Source organism: Dioscorea cayenensis, chromosome 1, assembly GCF_009730915.1.
Source record: "Dioscorea cayenensis subsp. rotundata cultivar TDr96_F1 chromosome 1, TDr96_F1_v2_PseudoChromosome.rev07_lg8_w22 25.fasta, whole genome shotgun sequence".
Lineage (NCBI taxonomy): Eukaryota > Viridiplantae > Streptophyta > Magnoliopsida > Dioscoreales > Dioscoreaceae > Dioscorea > Dioscorea cayenensis.
In genome coordinates, this window is record NC_052471.1 from 22,136,907 (window position 1) to 22,150,080 (window position 13,174).

At 42.3% G+C, this 13,174-nt stretch overlaps 1 non-coding gene across 1 annotated transcript; it reads left to right on the forward strand.

The window, feature by feature from the left end:
* Positions 1–6,387: 6,387 nt before the first annotated feature.
* LOC120267090 lies at positions 6,388–6,494 on the forward strand. The gene has a single exon (XR_005538398.1). It is a non-coding gene; the product is annotated as a small nucleolar RNA R71 (small nucleolar RNA).
* Positions 6,495–13,174: the final 6,680 nt, after the last annotated feature.

Genomic DNA, 13,174 nt, shown 5'->3' on the forward strand with positions numbered 1-13,174 from the left:
GTATTCGTTTCTTTGAATCTCTTTATTATGCTCTCAATAAATTGATGTTTATTGTGAGTTCCAACCTTGAATGCTTGATTGTATGAAAATTTCCCCTATAGTGACACTAGGGTTGAGAGTTCTTGTTGGTAACCTTGTGAGTGAATGACACACCACGACCGTTAGACAAACCTAGGTTGGAGAGGATTGAAAGGGTGAGTCGAGAGATACAGGAGCGTCCTTTTTCCCCTCCGATGTGAAAGATTCTACCTCCGTTCCTTGAGTTCTTTGCGGTCATAATAGAATGAATGGTCTAAGGGATGAACTTCTGCTGGGGCTTAGTTGCGCGTGCAACGGAGTGAAGCGTTGAGGTGATATTAGTATCTAGGGCTCAATTGTGGTTAGAGACCTTCCACCTGGACCAAAGGGTTAGGTCTATAATTAGGAAGAGATTTATCACTTGGAATCTCTAGAGCTCATTGCAAGTCTATGCCATAAAAGTAACATAAAAACACACATATTAGTGTAAAAACCTGAGAAAAGTAATGCTCAACATAAGGAATGAACACTTCGCATTCATATCGCACAAGCACTTATCAAACTGCCCCACACTTAAGCTTTTGCTTATCCTCAAGCAAACATTAAAATATTCTGTGCATCAATGAACAAAATATTGAAAGTGCTTGGCCTTAGGTTCACCGAGGCATACAAAGAAAGTATTCTACAAGTAAGGAAAATTTCAACACTAAATACGAAAAATCAATGCTCTGGCTAGAAACTTGAATAAAAAAGGACAACAAACCCGAATTTCGTGTATGTGTGTGAACTCACTCAAAACAACCCAAAATATACTCCTCAAAGTTCTAAGTACAAGGGACTTATTTATCAACAAAAGTGACAAAAAATTTAAAAGATGGTAGTAGCTTCACACATCCTCTAAGGTAGCCCTTTCCAAAGCGGCCGCTAAGGTGGCTTTCACACTTTCGAGGTGGTAGCTCTTTCTACCCGAGTGGTACCTTTCACTCATCCTATGGGATAGCTCTTTCTCTCATTAGGGCATAACTAGTATCTGACTTGTGAGAGTAGCTTCATACTTCATAGGTGGTAGCTCTTTCCACCCAACAAATACAAATAAACAATAAAACTATTTTGATCATTTTTTTTTTGAATTTAGCAAAAGAAGTAAACCTAACTAGTCCCTTTAACATCGAACATGAGTTTCCAATAGAGTTCAGAGAGTGAGTAGTGCACTAAGTGTAATCGGGCAAAAATTCGTAAACATTCAAGCAAGAACTAGAGCATGAAAACATTCAATGTTAACAATTATCCTAGACTTAAGAATACAATCATTGCAAATAAGTGAACCGCCATTGGCTATGTGAGCATATACCAATAAAAAACAATAGAAAAGATGTGCGCATTATGAAACTACCCCCCCCACACACACACTTAAGTTGTACATTGTCCTCAATGTACACATGCAAGCTCACTCAAAAATATATCATTCAAAAAAATAGATGTGGGAGAAGCAATCAAAACAATACTCCCCGACTCCTAGTCTTGCGTTTGATGAAGCTAATTCATTGGGGAGTAGTGTTCCAACGGGTTAGTGAAGCTCACACGGCCAAGTGCCAAAGCACCTTGGCCGTGCCCATGACTAAGTGTCAATTCCCAAGATGACAAGACCATATGAACACATACATGATGGGGTTCAGTGAAGCTCAAGAAAAACAAAAATAACTCGAGTGTATAAAAGATGAAGCAATGAATACAACTCGGTAAATGCAACATAACATAAACTCAGAAGGAAAAATCCTTTCGGAGTGAACAAGTCTAAAAACAAGAAAATAGAATAAAGTAAAATGCATTAAAGGAAATAAAAAGTCAAGTGTCGGAGTCGCTCTCGGGCTCCTATGCTGCTGCTGTTGCTGAAGTGTAATATAGTGGGTCCTCCGGTGATGGAGTCGAGGATGGAGGTGCTGGAGGAACTGACGAGGCCTGAAGTGTCCTCGGCTGTAGGACAAATGATGAGGCAATGTCTCGCTCTAGGATCTGCTGTATACTGAGTGGCCTGCGTAGCCCGAATCTCGGCAACCTCAGCTCGGACCACTCCTATAGCATTCTCGAGCCTCTCAAAGCGATCACTGGCTCGAGATGGTGAAAACATACGCACTGGGGGTGCTTCCTCGGTTGTTGGAGGTGCCTCGGTCTTCATCGATGCTGGCTGAGGCTCGGGGGTGGGCTGAGATGCTCCGGCTTCATCACCCTCATTCTCCACTATCTCTGGGGCTGGTAGGACTAAAGCAAAGACCCCTGTCTGAACCCTGCGGACCATACCCATCAACCGTATAGTCTCTAAACTCAGGGGAGCGAGTACACTCGTCTTCTCATCCCCACGAATTGAATCCAAGAGACCCATGCCCACCACTAATCTCATAATGTAGGGGCCCGAGAAGATCACTCCCAGTCTAGCATAGTGTCCCTGGTGCCTGATGTACTCTGCCAGAATGTGTGCTAAATGAATCGGTACACGCTCTACCATCGAGTACAAGTATAGCAGCTCCTGACGGCTCAAAACACCAGTACTGTAACTGTGGCCATTCACCAACCTACTCATGATGGCATGCAAATATCGGTATGCAGGTCAGGAAAGGCACGTGGTCTTGGACACCCCTGGCACGTACTGACCTTGACCACATATTACTCTGTAAGCTCTCTGCGGGGTCAAGATTCTAGGATAATTAGTAGGCAACTGTGCATACTCCTCTGTATCCGTAAATGCCTCCTCGTACAAGCCAAGTACGATGGAAAACTGTGTAATGTTCAAGCTATGGTGGCGTCCAAATACTCTGAACTGAATGGTGTCCAAACTGTTGAAGCGTGAATACGCTCTATCAAACTCGAACGAGGATAGCACCTCCAGTGTAAATTCTCGGATGGCTAGCTCTCTAATCGTCAGCAACTACGGCCAACCACCTTCTGAAACTTGATCCTCGATCTTATCGGCAAACTCATCTCCCTGCTGAAGCTCCTGCAATATAGTCGTGTCTAGAAATCGAGTCTGTCTGAAACGGAGTCTCGACAAGCGCTCATAATGGACCTGATGTTCGGGACTCGCAAATCGCAAATCACAAATCGCATGCCCTCGGGCTCAGGCGATGACTCACGTGGCCTCTTATCAGCTTGTTTCTTTGACCTAGGTGCCATGATCTGCAAAATTTAAACGAAATTGATCAAACAAGTTGATAAAAACAATGCTGCAGAAATCCACACGGTCATGTGGAATTTCCGCACGCCCGTGTAGATTCACGGAGCGTGAGAACCGCACAGCCACGCATCAATAATCCAAAAATACAACTTAATAATAATTCTAACATTGTTCTAAACATAAATTATCATTCCAATTGAAGAAACAAAGCATTATTAACCAGATTAATCGATAGAAACTATGAATTGACGAAGAAGATGATGAAAAAGGATTTGCCGACGAGGAGGAGTGAGAAAATGAAGAGCTGGCCGGGAAACTTCGGCTAAAATCCTACCAAACTGACGCTATGGACTCGGAGAGTACTGTGAGAGTGTTTTCAAGTGAATAGGAGTCATGAAGAGGGAGAGGAATCATCCTCTTTTAAACAGAACTCGTGACTTTTAGCGTTCTGTGCATCCACATGGGCGTGCTGAAATTACACACGCCCGTGCGCCAGACCCACAAGGGTAGACGCACGCCCCTGTGGCTTCCCTGAACATCCGAGAAAAATATCAAGTCTTACACACTTCCGTGCGGAAATTCCCCACGGGCGTGGACATTTACATGCTCAACTCACAGGGGCAACCGCACGCCCTTGTGTTTTCTTAGGATGGAGGGAACACCCTGCAGAGATTCGCACGGGCGTGCAGAAATTACCCACGCCCGTGTGTGGTTCACAAGGTCGCCCATCGGGGCGAGTCGACGCCCCTGTGTGCCCTCGGGAAAATCTGCACAGCTCTACAGGAGTTTACACGCCTGTACGGAAATTACCCACGGGCGTGCGCCAGCTGCATGGTCGTTCACAGGGGTAGCCGCACGCCCCTGTGCCTTCTCTAGATGAGCTCGCAGTATACACCCACGGGCGTGTGGAAATTCCACACGCCCATGTGTTTTCTCTGGATGACTTAGAAAATCCTACAGGCTCTGCAGAACTATTCTGAACATGTTTACACTCTTAGAGCCTGCTACATTATGCAAAATTTACCAGATAAAAACATGAAATAGAACTCAAACGACCAGACTTCGCCAACTTTCAACAAAACACACAATGAATACTTTTAAAAATCCCACAACAAAATCACAACACAAGCACTTAAAAATTGAAACACCAACACTTAACAGTTTATTCATGAAAAAAAACTAAACTAAAAGGTGAGAGAACAATAAACACTTGTGTTGCCTCCCAAGAAGCGCTTGTTCAACATCACTAAGCTTGACGTATCTTTCTTACCTCACGGGGGTTCATAAATGAAGGTTGCGCTCTTACCCATGGTTTGAAAGCATGATGAGCAAAATCTCTTGAGGGTAGAGGGTGTACTCTCGGGCTTCGGACCACCTAGCAATGGTTCGTCCAACTTCCTTGGCTCATGTACGTCTCCAACAATCTTGGAGCGTTTTTGGTGGCATCTCCAAGCCCTCTTCATTTTTTGGAGCACCGTCTTCAAGATCCCCGGGGTAGATGTTTCTTCGCCAGTCGAACCAAGCATCATTGCTTCTCCATTGCTCTCCTCTTGGTCGAACAAACCTTCATATGGATCCGGGATGAACATTTCCTGCACATATTCATCAACAAGCTCATCAATAGTGTCTAGAAAGTATAAAGTGTCATTGAAATCAAGAGAATGCTGCATGGCTTCAACAAGGCGGTATGTGAGCTTGTCATCTCCAACTCTCAATGTGAGCTCTCTGCTGTCCTTGTCAATCAATGCTTTGGAAGTCCGCAAGAACGGTCTCCCAAGTATCAAGGGTATATCCACATCCTCATTGACATCTAGCACTACAAAGTCAACCAGAAAAATCTACTTGTCCACCTTGACAAGCACGTCTTCAATGATGCCTCTCGGATGTCGTACCGTTCGGTTCGCCAATTGTAAAGTCATCGGAGTAGGCCTAGGCTCTCCTAAGCCTAGCTTTTGGAAAAACGTATATGGCATGACGTTGATACTTGCCCCTGAATCTGCCAATGCCATTTCCTCACCTAAGTTGCCGATGTTACACGGAATGATGAAGCTCCCCGGGTCTTTCTTCTTGTTCGGCATGTTCTTTAGCAACACCGCCGAGCATGAAGCATCTAGCACCACTGAAGCACTCTCCTCCAATTTCCTCTTGTTGGTCAATAAGTCTTTCAGGAACTTTGCGTACTTAGGCATTTGATCCAATGCCTCTACAAAAGGGATATTGATGTGGAGTTGCTTGAACAGACTCAGGAACTTGTTATACTGTGCATCCCCTTGGTCATTCTTCAATCTAGAGGGATAAGGGATTCTTGGCTTGAATGGTGAGAGTGCCACCTCTTTCTCTTTGTATACTCCCTTCTCAACCTCTAAAACCTCGGGTGCGTGTTCTTTCAGCTTTTTACTCGGAAGCCTCCCTTCAATCTCACGACCACTTGTCAAAGTGATCGCCTTCACATGTTCTCTAGGATTGGTTTCCGTGTTGCTTGGTAAACTTCCATGTGTCTTTCGGAGAAAGACTTCGCAATTTGCCCCACTTGATTTTCAAGGTTGTGCAAGGAGGCGGTGTGATTGCGAAGTGTACCCTCGACTGATTCTAACCTTGTATTTGCCGATTGAACAAATTTAGCCAAGTGCTTCTCCAAATTTGTCATTCGGTTTTCCAAGCCTGAAATTCTGTTTTCCACTTGAGGGGCTTGTTGCTGTTGTTGGAAACCCAATGGCCCCATGGTCTTTTGTGGTCCTTGATTACTACATGAAAAATTGGGATGATTCTTCCAACCTGAATTGTAGGTGTTGCTGTATGGATTCCCTTGAGGTCTCATGCCATTACCTACAAAGTCAACGTTCTCAACTGAAGAAACATCACCAATGACGATTGGGCAATCGAAGGAAGCATGTCCTCCACCACAACCGGTGAAATTGGTCATGGCCTTAACTCTATTCGAAGCTATAAGATCTAGCTTCTTACTCAAACTCTCCACTTGGGCCGCCAATGAAGTTACCGCATCAATTTCATGGAGACCGCCCACCTTTTTCTTCTCCCTAGCGTTCCACTGGTAGTTATTTAACCCCATTTCCTCAATCTATTGACGAGCCTCATTGGTGGTCTTGCTACCTAAGGTACCTCCTGCCACGGCATCCAAGAGTTGCCTTGCACTCGGGTTCAAACCATTGTAGAAGGTTTGAACAATCATCCACTCCGGGAATACGTGTTGCGGACACTGTCGCAGGAGTTCCTTGAACCTTTCCCATGTCTCAAATAGAGACTCCAATTCCAACTGCATAAAGGATGAGATCTCATTCCTAAGCTTTGCTGATTTTCCGGGAGGGAAATAACAGGCTAGAAAAGCTTCTACCATCTCCTTCCATGTAGTGATTGATGCTCTAGGCAATGAGTGTAGCCACTGCTTTGCTCTCTCCTTTAAGGAAAATGGGAAGGCTCTCAATTTGATGGCATCATCCATCACACCATTTATCTTCAGCATGTCGCACACCTCGAGGAAGCTCTCTATGTGACTATTTGGATCCTCATTGGCCAAACCGTTGAATTGTGCAGACTGCTGCAGCATATGGATGAATGCCGGCTTTAGCTAGAAGTTCTGAGCTATAATTGGGGGATGCACAATACTCGATTGTGTCCCCAACACTGAAGGTCTGGCATAATCGGATAGTGTTCGTTGTTGCTCATTTTGTTCTGCCATGTTTTTAGATCCTTCTACTTCCAAATCAGCTGGATTATGCTGTTCTTGCACAGGTTCTTAACCTTTTTCTTCTAAGTGTACGTTCAAGCTCAGGGTCTCCTTCAATCAATATTGATGGATTCCCTTGGGTCATAACCTGGAGCTGCACCAAAAAGAAAGAAAAAAGACATTCAGAATGATGATAGAATAAAAAGATATGAATTAGAATGTGTGGTGAAATAGCTAAGAAAACAAAGTGCAAAGTATCTCTAAATGCCTAGCTCCCCGGCAACGGCGCAAAAAACTTGATAAGATCCCATTGCGTATATCCCGCAAGTGCACGGGTTTGTTGAAGTAATAATCCCGGGTTAGCGGGTATCGAATCCACACAGAGTAGGGAGTAAAGACACTTAATTCAATTCTTAGCTATGTGGAATATCAACAATGATAAGTGTGACAATGATTCAATTCTCAACAATTAAAAGCAACAAGCAAAAGAGCAAAAGTAAGGAGGAGGTAAGGCAATCGATAAAGATGGGGTACTCGGATGATGCTTCACCTAGGATAATCACTTCAAGTGCAAGAACTCTCTATTATGCTTCCTAATCAATGCAATGTTGAGTCGTGGAAATCCTTACATACATAGTCCCAAATCTAAGGTCAACTATGCCTAACTCTATTCATGTCCCGGAGGAGAGATTAAATAACCTCTTAACCTCGCACTCGAATAAAGTTCCAATGAGCTCTAGGGATTCCAGGTGATAAATCTTTTCCTAATTATATACCTAACCCTTTGGTCCAGGCGGAAGGTCCCTAACCACAATTAAGCCCTAGATACTAAGATTCCCTCAATGCTTCACTCCGTTGCACGCGCAACTAAGCCCCAGCGGAGATTCATCCCTTAGACCATTCACTCTATTATGGCCGCAAAGAACTCGAGGAACGGAGGTAGAATCTATCACATCAGAGGTGAAAGGGACGCTCCTGTATCTCTCGACTCACCCTCTCAACCCTCTCTAACCTAGCTTTGTCTAACGCTCGCGGTGTGTCACTCACTCACAAGGTTACCAACAAGAACTCTTAACCCTAGTGGCACTCTAGGGGAAATGTTCATACAATCAAGCATTCAAGGTTGGAACTCACAATAAACATCAATTTATTGAAAGCATAATAAAGAAGTTCAATGAAACGAATACATCCTAGGGTTCACAATCACCCAAGTACCCACTAGGAGTTTAGCTCTCCACGTAGCTAAGTATAATCAAAGAAATCGAATGTAAAAGCAATGAATCCATAAAGAAACCCCCTCGATGGTCGTATCGATGGTCTTGTGGAGAGTCCTCTACTCGTCGCAAGGGATCCTTTGTCCGGCCTAGGATACAGCTCGCCGGATCGATGCCGATGAAAGCTCTCCCAATAACCTTCTTCCAAATGACGCACGATGTCGGAGCCATAGAACCTCTCCAAAATCCTAGCCAATACCCCTCAAAACCCTAGCCAAATCCCTCTCTCAAGTTGGGGAAAAGATGGAGAAAAGAATACCAAAATCGGGGCTGAATCGGCTTTAAATAGGGCTAGAATCGGGTGACTCCACGGGCGTGCATGGTACACGCGCCCGTGCTGAATTTCCACACGGCCGTGGATAATTTTTACACGCCCGTGTGGATTCTCTGTTTCTCTGATTTCTCTGCCGGCTGTGAACAGTGCTGCTACAGTACATGCTACAATGTCTTGCTACAGTCTTTGACCTGAATAAGTTCCCAATTCCATATTTTCATCGGGGTAACGCAAATGGGCACACATTTACGTCGTGAATCACTTGCTTCTTCAATGATATACATGTTGGTGGAGCTCTCATTCTTATGTGCATAAATCGGAATGCTCGAGTGTGATTGCCTTTGTGCCCCTCCAAATGGATGTGCTCACTCGAATGCAAGGAGGTTGGCACACACTCTAGCATCTCACACCTGACCTATGTCTTCGTGTTTGAACCTTAGCAAGATTTCCTGCAAAATAGGTGCATTATGATCCACATTGGCCTATTTTCTTCATACTCGGCCTCACAACCCTAAATGCATAAAAGTAACATAAAAACACACATATTAGTGTAAAAACCTGAGAAAAGTAATGCTCAACATAAGGAATGAACACTTCGCATTCATATGGCACAAGCACTTATCAACGGTCAAGGTGCTTCCGCACTTGCCCGTGTGAGCTTCACAACCCGTCAAAACATTACTCCCAAGGACTTAGCTCCATCAAACGCGACACTAGGAGTTAGTGGAGTATTATTTTGATTGCTTCTCCCACGTATATTCTTCATTAATATATACTTTGAGTGAACTTGAATATGTACATTGAGGACAATGTACAACTTAAGTGTGGGGGGGAGTTTCATAGTGCACACATCCTTTTTATTTTTCTTGATTGTTGTACATGCTCACATAGCCAATGGCGGTTCACCTTACTTACAATGATTGTATTCTTGAGTTTAGGAGAAATTTTAACATTAAATGTTTTCATGCTCTAGTTCTTGCTTGAATTTCTAGGAATTTTTACCCGATTTACACTCAGTGCACTACTCACTCTTTAAACTCTATTGGAAACTCATGTTCGATGTTAAAGGGACTAGTTATAGTTGTTTCTTGTGTTAAAAAAAAATGTTTTATTGTTTATTTGTGCTTGTCGGGTGGAAAGAGCTACCACCTATGAAGTATGTAGCTACTCTCATAAGTCAGATACTAGCTATGCCCTAATGAGAGAAAGAACTATCTCATAGGATGAGTGCAAGCTACCACTCCGGTAGACAGAGCTACCACCTTGAAAGTGTGAAAGCCACCTTAGCAGCCACTTTGGAAAGGGCTACCTTAGAGTCTGTGTGAAGCTACTACCATCTTTGAAATTATTGTCACTTTTGTAGATAAATAAGTCCCTTGTACTTAGAACTTTGAGGAGTATACCTTGGGTTGTTTTGAGTGAGTTCACACACGTACACGATTCCGGGTTTGTTGTCCTTTTTGATTCAAGTTTTTAGCTAGAGCTTTGATTTTTTTGTATTTAATGTTGAAATTTCCCTTACTTGTACAATGCTCCCTCTATACACTTTGGTGAACCTAACGCCAAGCACTTCCAATATTTCCTTCATCTATGCACAAAATGTTTAATTTTTGCTTGAGGACAAGCAAAAGCTTAAGTGTGGGGGAGTTTGATAAGTGCTTGTGTGATATTAATACGAAGAATTCTTTCCTTATGTTGATCATTACTCTTCTTGGGTTTTTACACTAATATGTGCGTTTTTATGTTACTTTTATGCATTTAGGGTTGTGAGGCCGAGTATGAAGAAAATAGGCCAATGTGGATCATAATGCACCTATTTTGCAGGAAATCTTGCTAAGGTTCAAACACGAAGACATAGGTCAGGTGTGAGATGCTAGAGTGTGTGCCAACCTCCTTGCATTTGAGTGAGCACATCCATTTGGAGGGGCACAAAGGCAGTCACACTCGAGCATTCCGATTTATGCACATAGAACAAGATCTCCACCAATTTGTCCGTCATTAAAGAAGCAAGGGATCCACGACGTGAACGTGTGCCCGTTTGCGTTACCCCGATGAAAGCATGGATTCGGGAAGCTATTCAGGAATTCAGAGAATACACACGGGCGTGTGAAAATTATACACGGGCATGTGGAAATTCCACATGAGCGTGTGAAAAATCCACAGGCCCGTCTGGTCGCCCGATTCCAGCCCTATTTAAAGCGGATTCAGCCCTGATTTTAGTATTCTTTTCTCCATCTTTTCCCCAACTTGAGAGAGGGCTTCGGCTAGGGTTTTGAGCGGTATTGGCTAAGGTTTTTGAGAGGTTCTATGGCTCCGACATCGTCATTCCTTTGGAAGAAGGTTGGTAGGGGAGCTTCCGTCGAGGCGTATCCTATACCGGAAGAGGGAATCCTTGGACGACGAGTAGAGGACTTTCCACAAGACCATCGACACGACCGTCGAGGGGGTTTCTTTCATTGTACTTAGCTCCATGGAGAGCTAAACCCCTAGTGGGTATTTGGATATTTGTGAACCCTAGGATGTATTCGTTTCTTTGAATCTCTTTATTATGCTTTAAATTAATTGGTGTTTATTGTGAGTTCCGACCTTGAATGCTTGATTGTATGAACATTTCCTCTAGAATGACACTAGTGTTGAGAGTTCTTGTTGGTAACCTTGTGAGTAAGTGACACACCACGAGCGTTAGACAAAGCTAGGTTGAAGAGGGTTGAAAGGGTGAGTCGAGAGGTACAGGAGCGTCCTTTTTCCCCTCCGACGTGATAGATTCTACCTCCGTTCCTCGAGTTCTTTGCAGCCATAATAGAGTGAATGGTCTAATTGATGACCCACTGCTGTGGCTTAGTTGCGCGTGCAACGGAGTGAAGCGTTGAGGTGATCTTAGTATCTAGGGCTTAATCGTGGTCAGGGACCTTCCACCTAGACCAAAGGGTTAGGTCTATAATTAGAAAGAGATTTATCACTTGGAATCCCTAGAGCTCTTTGCAACTCTATTTGAGTGCGAGGTTGAAAGGTTATCTAATCACTCCTCCGGGACATGTATAGAGTTAGGCATAGTTGACATTAGATTTGGGACTATGTAATTAAGGATTTCCATGACTCACCATTGCTTCGATTAGGAAGCATAATAGAGGGTTCTTGCACTTGAAACAATTATCCTAGGTGGAGCATTATCCGAGTACCCCATCTTTATCGATTGCCTTACCTCCTTTACTCGTGCTCTCTTACTTGTTGCTTTTACTTTTGAGAATTAAATTATTGTCACACTTACCACTATTGATTTTTCACATAGCTAAGAAGCGGATTAAGTGTTTTTATTCCCTACTCCCTGTGGATTCGATACCTGCTCATCCGGGATTATTACTTCGACAAACCTGTGCACTTGCGGGATATACGCAAGGGGACCTTGTCACTACCTAAATGATCAGTTGTGAGTGGATACATGATTCCATCTGTATTATGCTTATTTTTTTTTCTGGCTTGGTAAGAAGTTGCAGGTTGTATAAAACTAGTCCCGGTTTTTTCCCTCAAGATTATACATAGAAGTTGCAGGTTATATAAAACTTGAAAGTAGACCGACATTTTTCCCTGAATTATATGAACTCAGAATCTCTTAATACCCATTTGTTTCATGTGTTCTATTGATGTCAATCCAGGGACAGCAAAAAAAAAATTTTTTAGTGGGGCTAAATAAAAAAGATTTCAATATTCCCATTTCACAAAAGCTTATTTAATTCATTGAAGTTGTGCTTTATGCTCTTTCATGCTATTGAAATCATCTAAGATAGATTCAAAACTAAATCTAATGACAACTTCTTTTTCAATGTAAACAATCAAGCGATCATTTAAAAAATGGTCTTCCATCTTGTTCCAAAGTCTAGTCTTGACAATCTTCATGGCTAAAATTAATTGCTTTATAGTTGTTATAGAAACAAACAACGTGAGAATAATTCTAATCAATCTAACAGCCAGACAATAAATGCTTGATATCTAATCCTTGCCAATGCCTGACATGCTTCAAAATAGTAGATAAATCTTTTAATTTTGTAATTTTCAGATGATCAACTTCAAAATGGTGCAACTCAATTCTTAACAAAATTATCTATTGCTCATTATATCTTGAGAATATACCTTCTTTGTAAGGGTAAAAATCTTGTCAATATTAAATGTCTTATAGCCATTTCTTGGATCAAGAGATTGAATGAAGAAAAAGCAATTCTAGAGTATCTTCATTAAACCAACTATTCAGTTTCTGTAATTAATAATTGGTAATCAATTGTAGCGTAAAACAACTCCACTCAGAAATACTATCTTATTGAAAAATCACATGGTTGATTTCATGCTCGACCTTCCTGTGTAACAAAAGTAGTATCTATATCTAGAATGTCAGTAATCATGCTTAGCACAAAGAGATTTTACATTTAATGGAAAGGCTTTCCATCTAGTTTCTCTTAGGTTTTTTATAAATTCTTTTATAGTTGAGATAAGGTGTAAGGCATTCAAGATTATCTTTAGACTCACAGTGCAAAACTTGTCAAAGTATTTCAGTGATTCTTATAAGTTTCATAATAGGATGCAAAGCAAAAACAAAATTGAAATACTTCATTGATGTATATGCATAATCTGCATCACCACGTTTAGAAGAAGTTTTGCCTTCTATAAGAGTATTATCAATTACATGACTAGTTACATTAAGAAGTTTGACCAAATTGAAAATGGACTTAAAATGTAAACTCTAACAAGTGTTTCTAGCTCAC